The sequence below is a fragment of the Olea europaea genome, unplaced genomic scaffold (assembly GCF_002742605.1).
Source record: "Olea europaea var. sylvestris unplaced genomic scaffold, O_europaea_v1 scaffold307, whole genome shotgun sequence".
Lineage (NCBI taxonomy): Eukaryota > Viridiplantae > Streptophyta > Magnoliopsida > Lamiales > Oleaceae > Olea > Olea europaea.
Window position 1 is genome coordinate 22,959 of NW_019249416.1, and position 15,335 is coordinate 38,293.

General features: G+C 31.3%; 1 pseudogene; it reads right to left on the reverse strand.

Moving 5' to 3' along the window:
- Positions 1-11,900: 11,900 nt before the first annotated feature.
- Positions 11,901-15,335, reverse strand: part of LOC111384989 — a 47,628-nt pseudogene continuing 44,193 nt past the window's right edge.

The window sequence follows — 15,335 nt, forward strand, 5'->3', positions numbered from 1 at the left end:
CATGCACTCCTATTGTTACATAAAATAACCCAGTGCACTATTTTTTCACATGCATTTACATTATTCAACCTTCTTTTTTTATTTCGTGGGGTCCATTTCCTTTTTCCAAAGCAACTTTTGGCCGAAAAGAACAAAGAAATCTCTTTTTTTTTTCACTACATGGGACAAAGAAAGGGGTAAGATCGTAATTCTATGCTGCAATGACACGACAACAATGTCTGAATTACATGACTCAAAGGCTGTAGATCACATTGAATTTCACGAAAACGTGTTATAATGCCAAAATATATGTTTAGAAATCAAACAAAGATGGGGCGATCTTGGTCAATAAAGAGGGTTGAAAAATTGATGAAATAATAAAGTACTTTCCTGGGGGCCAAACACACGATTTGACAAGAGGTACTAAAAATAGACAAATTCTTATTAAAACAGGTTCACGGGTTACAAAAGTAGATAAATTATATTATTGAAAATAACTATTCTCGTTGTTTAAAAAAAAATACGAGAAAAAAATTATTGAGATTTTTTCTTTTTTTACATAATATAAGTTCTTTATACTTTATTTACTTCCAAATTATTTTTGACACTCTAGATATATTAATCTGTTTATTAAAATATAGTTTCAATAACAATATATATTTTAATATTTATACCAAAAGAAGTCTAGAGATAAAATTAAATAGCGAAAATTTAGGATAATTGGCACAAAACATCCCTATCGTTTGCATTCATTGTGAAATCATCCCTATTGTTTTAAATTTGACATTTACAATCCTATTTCAACCTTTTTTTGCGAAATAGGTCCTTTCTATCCATTTCGTTTGTTCCTTCCGTTAAATATACACATGGATTGCATTTAAATCAAATGAAAAAGGTATAAAAGTCAAAGCACCATTTTTTAATTTAATGAGTGGACGTGAAGACTGGAAGAGAGAGATTAGAAAAGAAAAAATTACCTGGATAAAAAATATATTAATTTCAAGAGACACAAAGCGTAAAAATAAAAATAGAAAAAAATTTACTTGAATTTTATTTTGTATACTAAACTGTGTTTGTGCAAAGTATGTGAAAACAAACAACAAATTCTATATTATCTAAAGTCATTGTATGAAAATAAATAGTTGTGAAAATTTTGCGTTTAATTCTTCAATTTTATTCAATTTTTTTATATTATCTAAAGTTATTGAAGTGACGTATTTTCTTTTTTATTCAATTTTTTATTCATTTTTTTGTTATTAATACTTTATTGAAAATATTCTATTTACAAAAATGAAATATATCTGAATATTTACTTACAAATATTTGTATTCAATTTTTTACTGTAAGTATTTTTACAATTATAAGTTTTTTTTTTTACTTTTAAATAAACTGAAATAATTTCTTTTTTATAAGTCACTTTTTACGTTCGAGATAGTGTAATTTTTTATCACTATTTAATTTAAAAAATAAAATATATTTAAATATTTATACTTCAGAAATATAACGTTCGATTTTTATTTTTATTTTTTTTTACTTCTAAGTAGTTTTTTACAAGTATAAGCCAAAAACAATTATCGGAATTTATACTATTTTAAAATTTTCATTTCAAAAAAAGAAGAATACGTAAATATTTATATTTAATTAAATAAATGAAATATATTCAAATATTTAACCTGTACATAGCCTTTACCAAAAAAAAATCATTTTTTCGTCAAAATAACTTTATGTGAATTTTATACTTATAAATACTTTTTACATTTTATAAACAAATTTAATTTCGTTATTAGTATTTTTTTGTTTTTCATAATCTTGTTTGAAAAACGAAATTATTTTTTTAGATATAAAAAACTTTTTATATTTTAAAAATAAAGAATCGCTTTCCTATAAAAAAGTTTTTTTACAAAAATATTATTACTAATTTTATATAATCTAATTCAAAGTTGATAATGTGAAAAATGGAGAAAAGGTACACGTTCAACTGTTTTCGAGTTGAGCTTGCCAACAGCCAATTAATCATCCGCCATTTCAGTATATTATCATCTCCAATATCCAATACTTTGAATTTAGTGTACTGTCATCTTTGACCTGCATTTTCATTGTCCATTAGTTTGAATCTGACACGCAATCTTTCTTCTCTACTTTTTCACGCAATCAACTATCAAATATTTATTTCAGTAGAAAAATATGTATTTAAATCATTTCTCTTTTTACAAAGTAATTAATTCTCTATTTCTATCTAAAATATTAAAAGTTACATATAACTAAAAAAATCATGACTAATAATAAGATTAATTTAATTTATAAAATGTACAAAAATAGCCTATAGACCGATTTTTTTCCTTTATTTCCTTAAGATTAAAAAAAATTAAAATTCTCAAAGCGACATATAGATCAAAAAATAATTTAGTGTGACGTCATTTTTATTTTTATGTTATTTTAACTATTTATTTTCATTTCCTTTCATAATTTCAACATGGATATTAGGGATTCTGAAAATATCCAATAGTGGCTAAAAAAATTACATAACACTTGAATAAAATACATTCTTTACAGTGATTAAATCACTACATTCAATTACTCCATTACAATCAAGCAAATTACATTACTTCATTACAATTATGAAGACTGACGTGAATGAAGGAAATATTCATTATTTAAAATATCAAAGACAATTTTTCGTCTATATATAACCATCATGTCTGGTGAAATCGATTCTATCGAAAATCCTAGAACAAAGCGTTCTATATATTTAAGCACGAAAACTCCACAGTTCGGCCTGTAAGAATTTTTTTTTTTGTAATTAGTACTTACGAATAAATATCTATTATATTAAACAAGAATTATTTTCAATACTTACCCGTTGTTTGCACAGGGTGGATATGTTATAATCTCTAGCTTCATTTCTTTATTTCTGTGTTTGCTTATATCCCGTCTTCCTGCAAAACCTTTGTCGAACAGTAAAGAATTAATCACGTTAACTGTCGCGTTCGCATGTGCCTTTACTTGATTCGGTGTATACTTGTTGTGGCTGCAATCGTATATCTGAAATTTCCACTCCAAAATATTGACCAAAAAAAGGTACCAAGTATTTCCGGGAAATGAATATGAAATTAAAAAGTACTTACACCCTACCCCTGGACGACTCTCTACAGGCATTTTGCCGTTCACATATTTATTCAGAAGAGTTCCATCTGGTTTACCTTTATTATTTCCCGCTTGAAAATCCCTTTGCCAAATCATCATTTTGGCACACTCGTTTTCAAATTGAAAGTCCATGATTGTATATTCTTTAGGCACATGGGTGCAACCATTAATAATTAATCGTCTCAACAACTTCAGCTCCAATTCAATTGCCTGGTGGAATGAATTGATAAAAATCAAATATGTTAAGTATGAAATAAAATTAATTTTTATGAATAAACAATACTGACCACAATATTTATATCTTTTGTTCTATCCAATAAAGTTTTCAACCAATCTCTTCCATAAATGTTCCCAATGGCATCTTCCAAATATCCACTGCATAGCATAATTAAAATTAAAGTTGCATAAATCAAAATAAAATTGTAGTATTTAAACCAATAATAAAAAATCATCTTTCTAACCTTGGTTCATTCTCCGTTATCCAGTTTCTAAGAGTCGAGTATTTTTGCATAGAATAGTCTTCCAAAGAACGTCTTCTAGACGACGAAGATTGTATTTGTTTTCCTTTTTTTTCTTCTCTCGTTGTGATGTTCAGAACTTTCGACTTGTTGAGACGTTGATGCATCCTTCAGTCGATCATCGGGAATTGGACATGTACCAATAGGACTGTCTTCTTGAGTACAACTAATAATGACTTCCATGTCTGATTTCCATTCAAATAATTTCTGCAGCGTATTCTTATTTTGTTCATCGACATAATATCGCATGGAATCTAAACTGGTATTTACATAAGAGTGCATGGTCTGGTAATGGTCTTCTTGCCATTTTTGTTGTTGTTGGAATAATTGTTTCTCTTTCTCCAAATATGTGTTAAAAAAAAACTTGATAATGAGTTATCTATGTAGGAAAGCATAGTAGATTGCATATAATCCTCCTGCCATTTTTGGTATTGTTTGAACAATTGTCTTTTATTGTCATAGACTTCTATTCTCAAGTTGCCACATATATTAAACACCTCTTTTATTATGTCTTGCTTCTGGACACCAAGTAGTTCTATCATCCGGTCTTCAGTTACATAATTAGAGGTGCTAGATCCAAAATTAGGCCCCGCTACTGGTGAAGTTCTTGACGTACTAGGAATGGTCGTCTCTGGCACGTATATATTATCCCTTTCTTGCTCAAAAGTATCCTCTGGGATTTGTTGTGCCACATTGTCTAATTCTCCACCGACGATGCCATCTAATACACGATGTTCATTATCAGCTGGCAGTGAAAGATTTATATACCAAGATATCTCCAATTCTTCCTCCATAGGATGTAACGTTGAAATAACCTGAATTTGTAATTTTAATAAAATATCAAAATATTTTTTTCATTTTGTTTTTAAATAATTAAATGCAAATGTAGTTATATATTCATTAAAATAAATCGTACCTCTTGAGTAGTCAGAAAATGCTTAATCGTTTTTTCAGTCAGCAATTTATTAGGCCTCTACTTATACATTCGTGAACTCTGTGTTGTTTTGTATCGACACCATCCAAATTTTTTTCCAATTTCTGGAAATGCCTCATACATCCAATACTGTATCGCAATTATAAATTACAATTATTTTTCTCTTACAAATAAATTAAGTCAACAAAAGAAAAAAAATATTAATAAAATACCTGAAATGCAAATGGATACCCTCGTAATGCATATTTACAATCTATTTGTTCGTTTCGTTGCACTCTTTCTGCTCTTTGCAATTGTGATTCTTGTAGTGAATTTAACAAAAGAAAAAATCTTTTTCGACCCCAAGGATATACAAGAAATTCATCAAGATGCTCGACTATACCAAGAGTTTTGTAATCAATAATTCTTCCAATTGGTTTTATAACACATTTCACCAACATAACTAATCTCAACTTAAATTTATCTACTAAGTCTTCACATTCATGGAAAACTTCAAATAGCATTTTCATGCTAATTCTTTGACTACCATTGAAATAGTGATTTCCATGACAATTGTTGCTATGATCAATCTCCATAACCGGTTCATGACAAGGTAATCCAGTGATAAAACAAATTCTTGCATACCAAATCTAGCAGTACGATCATCTAATTTTACCCATACTTCGTTATTTTTGTCACAGTCAACAAGCCGCATTACGAATTCATATATTAATCTACTACTAAATAGCTCTTCCTCTTCTCTATAAATAATTCCAGAAAAAATCCATAAAAATTACTACACATTATAGAACATTGTTGATTTGCATCTATAAAATCTATAAAGTCTTTAAGATATTCCCAACTTAGATATTGAGTAATAGTAGTAGAAAACCATTGATTTGGAGACAGTATATATTCCAAAGACATCTGTATAAATAATTTGAAAGCAAACTATTTGTAAACAAATTTAACAATTTTAAACAAGCAGCGAAATAATATTTATACAAATTCAAAAATACATGAACAGCAAAAAAAAATACAAATTCAAAAACCTCCGTGCACGGGGGTTCCCCCCTTAAAATTTCACTTGTATAAATATGGAGGTAAAAATCTAAATACTTACCTTTTGCTATGGATGGTGCTTGCTGAAATATGTTGGCTTTGATTTTAGGTAGAGAATGAAGATTTTGGGATATAAAAGGAATGGTATAGATAAGGATAAGATATAAATGATATGTGTAGTAGTAAAAAGTCTTCTACACAAACAAAATATTCTTTTTTCACTATTTATTATACATATACATATTTCTATATTATTTAAATTAAATGAATTGATCTATAGCATCATTTCTTTTTCGACAAATAAATATAAAATGTAAATATTTCTTCCAATATTATTTAAACTAAATCTTATCTTCATTCATTAAAACAATTCAAAACTATTTCTATATTATAAGTACAACTTCACTTCTCCATGCTATATATTAAACGTCTGGCGTAGTCCTCATATGTTTGCCTATTCCAAACTGTCACGTTTTCAAATTTTAATAAAATAAAATAATAAGAACTAATAAAATAATCTTATTTACCATTACAGCCATATCTTTGTACTATAAATGAAATTTGAAAGTAATCTTCATATTTTATGCCAGTGATTATATAGTAACGTATGACTATTTAGATAATAAGGTATGGCTCTTGATGAGGTTTTACAATGTAAATTATTTTATTTGTTTTAACCATAAAAAAAAAAGTTTCATATTCAGTATTTCCTTTTTTTAGTTTATTTATCCCATCTATGCTTCATTTTTTACAACTGACACATGAACACATAAATACTCTAACAACGTCCTTCCAACATCGTATACCCAATATTAAAATATTTATTAAGCCACTATGTCTCAATTTTTTTTTTATAAATAGGCTAACACAAAGCTTCAGCTTCACATCTGCAACTGCAAAAACACAAAAATTATCGTTACCATTTAGAACTTCCATACTTTAAGATATTCTAACTTCTACTCATGCTGTCTTCTTCTTCTTCTTCTTTTTCTTCCTACATATCAACAATTGCTATAACAAAATGGCTGCACCTCATAAATTCATTCCACAAATTTCAGCTTCAGAAACAAATTGGTCAGCAAAAGTGATCTTCGCAGGAAAACAATCCCCAAAGACTGCTTGGAATTCCAATAGTCGTAATCAAAATCTTACTCTCATCGATTTAGAGGTACAAATATAACTCTTGTTTCAATAAATTTTTACCTATCATTATACCTGTATACTTTCTAAATGTTCTCATCTTTTTCTTTTTTTGAACAAGGAAACAAAATCACAGCAACAATGTATGATGCCAATATCATTGTACTAAACGATCAGTTCGAATTTGGAAAAACATACATTGTGTCAAATACAACAGTTAAAGATTTCAAAAGTGAATTTCGGAGTTCTCCTGGACAAAAAATGTGGAATATAACAGGAAGAACAAATGTTGAAGAATTAAATGAAGACAATTTGAATCTCCTATTCTCAAAATTTGAACTTACTACGTTTGATCAACTAGAGAGGCATATGGACAAAAACACATACATAAGTAAGATTTCTACTGCATTACATTTAAACAAATCATTTCATATAACATTTCATAATTTATTTTTTACGTACAAATTTATTGCATGCAAAATGACATATAAAATATTTCATAATTAATTTTTACGTTCAAATTTATTGCATGCAAAATGACATATAAAATAATTTACGTAACCTTGTAGGCGTGATGGGTGTCGCTATAGGTGTTCGACAGAAACGTCTCATTCAAACTAACTTTGGTACAAAAGCTTATCTAAAAGATGTAATCTTGATAGATAAAGAATTCAAAATTGTTATACTAACATTATGGGATACCTTTGTCGAAAGAGAATGCACTTCGATAATTGAACATCTTCTAAATAGACCCATGATATGGGCTACAAATCTCAAAGTTTCTTCGTTCAACGGTAAATTTCTCTTACAAATACAGTTCCATCTATAATATTATTTTTTTTCATGTAAGATATTCCTAATTTCTTTTGTACAGGCATCACACTTTCGGCCAAAGCAGTTTTTTCATTAATGTCCAACTACATGTTGTTGCGGAGTACAAAGAATGGTAATACAACATACCTGATATACATATTGCTTATTTACGTACATTTAATACAAAAAAAAAACAAAAGTTCTATTTTATAACTAAATATATCGTTATTTCTTGTAGGGTGGAAGCTAACAAGGAAGCGCTTGACAAACTGATGGAAAATAAGCCTTTTATTGCTGTCAGCCCACCCAAACTTTCTCCTCCTACTGATAATGAATTGACACCGATTGAGGATTTATTAGGGGTGTATCTAAGGGTCCTTCTATACTAATATAAACTGAATATAATTAATAGAAACACATTATCTTTAATTTCACAATAAATATTATAGAAACATCACGTATTTTTCTCAGTCGTATCATTTTATCTAATTACATGAGACATCTCCTTTAACAGAAGAAATTCTACTGGGTGAATGCACGCTGGAAAATAGCTTCAAAACACCAAAAATTATGGTATGTGTCTTGTAACAACTGCAAGAAAACTTCCAACGCGAACTTTGGAGAAATTTATAAACGTCGATTCTGCAAGTACGAACACTCAAAAGCTATCCCAAGGTAATTTATTCTATTAAATATAAGTTCAAAAATTTACTAGTTATTACTTCAGGAACAAGGTACATAATAAATGGCTGAAAAAAATGCATTCTTTAGGGTAAACGCTTTCGTACAACTTAAAGACAAATCTGGTTCGTTAGATGCAACCATCATAGGAGATGTAGCAGAAGTGTTACTGGAAAGTAGCGCCGATGACTTAAATGAACCATCTTCAGAAGGTAAAACATCATGTTCAACATCCTTCGAAAATGCTTTCTTTCTTAACAACAAACATGCCACTCTATTGAAATATATTTCATCGACCATAGGAAGGTATTAAAGAACTCAATGACGTTGTCAAATTCGAAAGTGATACAGAGCTACTCTTTTACCTCAAGGTAACAGAAAAGCGCCATGACCCACCTGAGTACCGCTTTGAAATCATATTTGTGTTCAACTCTTCCAAGGCAAATCAAATTGATTCCTCAATTGTTACAGAAGATGCAAACAAGCAAATTGAAATGGAAAAAAATTCCAACAACAAAGACGTAAAAGGCAAGAACAAGGTGTCCGGACGACCCGATGACATTTCCACCACGACTAAAGAAATCAATCCACCGCATGCAAAAAGGTCTCTCTTCCAACCATCAAATGTACCTATTGAAGTAGAGCCAAAATCCAAAAAAGGGACTCACACAGGCTCCAAAATCGATGACCGAACTATTGGGATCACCTCAAAAGAAAAACATGAATGAATAACATCTATGATACTTTTACGACTACTTTTGTGACAGGAGACAGTAATCAATGTTCTATTTTGTATTTCTGGAAAAAGTAACATGATCTATCTATATCTTTGTCTATGTGCAAGACTTCAGATTCCACCAAATAGAAATAAATTACTACTCTTGAAATTTAAAGTTTGTTGTACGCGTCTTACTTTCCTTTTTCTCCTTTCCATTGCAAAAACAGTAAAATGTTACTATATTAAATCATTCCATTTCAAAATTAATATCATAGCTTACATCCAATGATTCTGTTTTTAACTAACGAATTCACTTTTTCTTTAAACAATAAACTAATATCAACATTAAAAACTAAACAATTTTCAACATTAAAAACGCTAACATAACGTTCAACAGAATCCTGCCTGTGCAATGTAATTATAAAAGAATAGACTACTGTCATGCCACTGAGTATAACTCGTAATATATATGTTGCATTTATTAAGAAATGTTGGCGGAACAAAAACACACTATAATGAATTCTACCAATTTTGAAAAATACATGCATGATCTTCATAATAGCATGCGGCAAATTTTGGATCTCTTTTTTATTGAATTAAAAAATCCTAATTGTTGACCTATGGTTGATTATAACCTCAAAGGCATACAAGATAAGCACTCCATCATGCCTTGCCTCTTCTACAGACCTAGTCTAAGGCGATTAGGTCCTACCTTTAGGCGCCTTAATTGAATAATTTTCATCTGAGGCTATGCAACACCTCTCCGCTGTAGTGCAAATTTGATGCGATGGACATCTTCTACAATCCTCGCCTTGACCAAGTTGCACAGAGTACACTCTATAGAATGATGTGATTGCTCTGAAAGTGGTAAAACCATGCCTTTGTTTGGTTTCCATTTTAAAGAGATTTTGGGAAAAAATTTATTTTAGAATAGTGATTTTTTCTAGAGTATGTGTGGTTAAAAAATAATGAAATTTTTTTTTGTTTACATGTAATATTATTATATTAGAGAATGTGTAGTTAAGAGAGAGAGAGAGAGAGAGAGAGAGAGAGAGAGAGAGATGCATTTTGATATAAAATGGAGCCCAAACAAGAGCCATTTTAGATCATAGCTTTTCAGCCTAGTTCGGGTTATGGGAGTCCCTATAAATCCTTGGTTTCCTTCCTTCAAAGGCAATCCAAAAACTTGAGTAACAAAATTCTTGTAATTGCAATCGACAATTCTCTTTTCAAATTGGTACCCATTATTTCGTCCATTGCTTCTCTCCAAAACCCAAATATATTCTTCTTCGATTGACTTGAGCATCAGAGAGTACGTAGCAGTCACAACCCTGCTAGAGCTACGGCCTTGTGTAGTCTAATGTGGTGTCCATTTGTGCAAGTAACGTACACATGGATAGAAGAGGAGCTAAGATATGTTGAGAGTTAGGTCTCGTAGATTAAGTGTTTCTTACCGGGATTCACTTGGAACATGTTATGACACAAAAAGCATATGAAACATCAGATCTAGTACATAGCATCACACAAAAAATAGATTTTATTACCGAAGCATAAAGAATCTTATCCACGTGATCTCGACCTATATTTTCAAACACATCCTTCAAGAGAAATCCAATGCCTTGAGGGATAGAGCCCTCTCTTGGACTCTTCTATGCTAAATTTTCTCAACACTTTGTTAATGTACGTAGATTGAAATAAGTCAAGCAATCTGGCAAATCCATCCCTATAGATCTTGATTCTTGGATGTATATTGCTTCTCCTATATCCTTCATGCAGAAATTATTGGGCAACAACAATTTCATAGATTGAAGCAGGGGATATTGTTTCATATTAGTAGTATGCCATCCACATACAAAACTAAGAACACAACTTTACTCCAACTAGCTTTCTTGCATACGCATGATCCATCTTCATTTTTTTATAAAATCAAAATTTTTAATTATATCATCAAAACAAAGATTCCAACTCTTTCAAGCTTGCTTCAATCTCTATATGGATATTTAAAGCTTGCATATCTTGTCAGGCTCTTTGGATTTAGAACCTTCAAGTTGTCATTTATGAGGGTTCGTGAAGATTCATGTTAAGAAACACTGTTTTGACATCCATTTACCAAATTTCTTGATCATGGTATGTTTGCAATAATATGCTGCTATCTCAAGCATAATCCAAAATTTTCTGCTCATTTGTGCCTCATGCTTCCACCACTAGATCTTACCAGCTATCGCTACTTGGAGAGCCACAAATTCCTAAAAATACCCTGTAATGCACCTTGAATGTGGTGAACAAGATGACCGACATAGGTAAAAGATAGAAGTTGAAGAACATAATTGAACTACTACATAAATCTAACAATTTTAGTGGGGTGAGGGCATTTGACAATAATCTAGTTCCAATTACATTCTCAGGACCTCCTAATTGCTGGCATCTGCCTGTGGTGGCATTTGCATGCATTGCAACTGCACTTCCTGACATTGCAATTGACAGTGCTAATTACTTAGTGAGGAGTGTGAATGAAGGTATTTCCTTGTTGAAACATACAGAGAAAAGCCTGGGTAGAAATGGATCTTTAACTAACGTCAGAAAAGCTATAGATGCTGTATGGGCAGGACTTGAATTATATGTCTTAAGTGGCAAGATAAGGAGCTCTGTAAATCGAGTGTCCAAGGCAGAAGGAGGCACTAGAATAGGTTTCCAATAAAGCTGAAAGGACTGTAACAGAGTTCTTCTAGCGGAGCGGAGGTCATCCTCATGGAAAACCCTCTGAATTGGCCAGTTAAGACTATAGCTGCTAACTAAATTAAATTTCTGACATTCTGTCAAATACATTCTTAATGGCTTATTGCCCCAATCTCTCCTTGTCCAAAACTAGAATGTTCAACGTTAGTCTGTTTGAAGGGTTAACTATCTACGCAATCCACAGAGAACTATGATTTCATCCACTGACGACTTGGAGCAATTCCTCCCACGTGGCAGGTTTTTCCCTGGGTTTGTTTTTCAAATTTTCGCGTTTTTTCTCTTTAGCATCAATGTTTTCCCAATCATCAAATTGGACAGATTTGATAATCCTACCTTCCAACAACTGAAGGAGTCCTCTCCCGGGCTTTGCTGAATCAGATGTTAGTACTCCTTTCCCAATGTCCTCAGAAATGCTCACAACCTACCCATGGTTTTTGGGTGATCAGTAGATTTAGTTAGCAAAAATTTAACACGATCCCAGATTATCATTGAATGATAAAATTGAAAAAGATTCACTGACGATGACCATGGATAAGAGAACATCGTGGAATAAGAAGTACACTCACTGTTTCTTCAGCACATCTTCAACCATCCACACACATATAAGCCAGTCTCATATTGTGGAAGATCTCCGGAAGAATTGGCCAAGACTCGACCTCCAAAATTTGGAACAATTCCTGAAAAACAAACTAAGATAAAGACAAAGATATGAAGGAATCATATTTCTTTGCAGTTGAAAAATCAGAGTTTGAAAATTATGACTCCTGTCAGAAATATCTGAAGCACAAGATAAACTGCCGTCCAAGAATGAAGTTAAGACTTCTCTAATTTTCAAATCTGCTAAATTACATGCTTGTATGGCCTGGCTTTTGAGTTGGGATTAGATAACGACCACATAAATTGAGTAAAAATGAAGCATAAACCTATATTACAATACCATTTTTTTCGATGTACCTTTGTAATGATCAAATGGTAAACTGTCAATAGCTACTGATTTATAACTAATGCTCTTCAGCACTAACCTGCAAGCAACAAGAGCACACACTAAAAATAAAAATCTAACTAATAATTGTATGTAGTAAAGAAATCCTCTCCCCATTCCCATATGTAAACCTTCCTCTCTTCATATTCTTTTGATGTTATCCTTTTCGCCGGAAATCTAATAGTAGTTGAAAATATAATGGTCAATCCATCCCCAAAGCCCTATACGATACATTACAATATCGAGTATTTCACAATTTCACTTAGCATCAACTGAATTTTAGCATACGCAAGTAAAATCATAAACGGTAGAGAAAACAGAGATGGAATACAACTTCATGGGACGTTTACACTCATAAGTTGAGCTCCAGGGCATTTACCCGCATGATGTGTCTTCAAATACTCCTGTACCAACTGCAATTTATTTTCCCTGATCATCTCCTGTAAAAAATAGCATAGGTAAACCAGGGATAATTTGTGGTTCTTTTGCCAGATATAAAACATGCTCAATTCAAAAATGTACTACATTAATGTGACCAACTCTGAACTTGAATGCACTTTGATCACCCAATATAAAATGAATAGATAAGAAACTGTTTATAACAGTTTCAAAAACCTGAATTTTGTTTACTTATACACCAGCCCACATGTTGGAATCAAGGAAGAGCATATGTTCGATTAATAGTGACATTATTGACAAAGAAAAAAAAAATGAAGGCATAAAACTTTTGGTGTCATGTATAAACAGCAACTTTAGAACCCTTAAAAATTCTTTTGAGTGGCAAAACATATAATCTCTCCGTGTTTTAATATACTCAGTCATTGGTGTGCATACTCTAATTTGGCGCATAACACAAGTCTGGAGCAATGATGCATAAAGTAAAATTTGTAGAAAGCTGCTGCAAACTTCAAGAACTCTCATTTCAAATTTTTACTCTACAAAAAGAATTAGGAAAATACTCTCTACACGATAAAATGTAAAATATTAAGTTACTTTTTGCAAATTGCAAAAGATCTTCAACCTCAATGGAATTTCTACTATCATAATAAAATTGAAAAGCATAAACTTTCAAAAGACTCTGCCTCTTGAGTGTACAAAGGTTGAGGAGGAAAAAAAGACAAAATATACAAATTGGGAAATTGGGAAAACAACTGAATGAAGGAACAAAACATATACACACAAGAGAGAGAAAAAGAAACATACAATCTCCTATTTTCCAGACCAAAATCTTATTTGATTCCGATCATATAATGTCGGTCAGCTACATTTTAACCCTACCCCCACTCGCCTCCTCACACGGTTTCCCATTAATGATAGTGTGTCGTTTCTATTCGCGGTTGGAGACGTTCCAAAGGTTGTTTTCTTCATGACCAGGAAGATGAAGAAAAATGTATTAAACTTACACACATGACCTTGTGCTTTCTGATTCATTTCAACTTTAAAGAGGCCTGCTTTGCCTTAACCACTATTTGTTAGATGTGGTTTCGGAATCAAGATAGAACGAGAAGTGCTTCTTGTTGAATGTCAAGTAAGAGATATGGATAATGAGTCATAAACTTAATTTAAAGCAAATTTTGAAAAGCTTCAAATATAATATGCTTTCATGTGGTTTTATCAGAAAACATTGTAAATAAACTCTAAATGCATAAAAACATTCCTAAGGCCATTCGAATTATATTCTCATCACCCAATTCAATGAGTTGATTAATCAGGAAAATATTGCATAGGATTTAAGAAATTGGAAAATATCTATTTTTTGCATACTTCAACAGCAAAATTTTGATGCTGGCTACAGCTCGAATAATAAGCTCACATGCTATAATGCGCAAGAAATAATGAATAAAGCAAAAAAGAAAAAGAAGCACTATTATTCTTACAAACCTTTTCAACAAAAATTATTATGAAGGAAATTTACCTCGGAGAGCTGTCTCCTCAAGGCGTACACCAACTACATTACCACTTCTATCATCTGACTCTAGAAACCTATCTGGTTTACAAAAGAAGACTAAGTGCAGTTCACGTTGACCTGGAAGAGGATGAGAAGGTCCTGATCAGGCTGCCTTCGAAATCAACTCATAAACTCTCCTGCAGATCCTATAGTTCTTCATCTCTACCTTGTCATAAACCAAAAAAATTAAAAATAAACCATCTCCAAGTATAAAGTGAAAATGCAAAAATCGAATATAAAACTAGACCAAAAAGGCTATAGAATTAACTATGAAATAAAATGCACACAAGTTATTGTAGATAAAATTTACCTCATCTGCTAGGGTTGTAACTAAATCAGCTTGCTTAACGTGAATCGATAAGTCTTTAATGCCTGAAAAAAGATTCCAGTTTACTAGTTGAACTACGCTTTTCAAAAACATCATACATATCATTTATGATATAGGTTATTGATAAGTGCGTTTTTATGCACTTATATGACTCACAAGCATGACTAAATTACAAGCAAAGTGTTTGAATTGTGACTTAAATTCATTTAATTCTTACATTGTAGGTTATAATGATGGACATGGTGGAATTTATGAGAAAAAATGAGCGAAAAGGACCAAAACGAAACAAAGTGAAAGATCAGGGATTGAAATGCAAATATCCAAAAGATGAACCGAAGGAGCAATCGAAGATTTGATTGAGCCAAGTACAAAT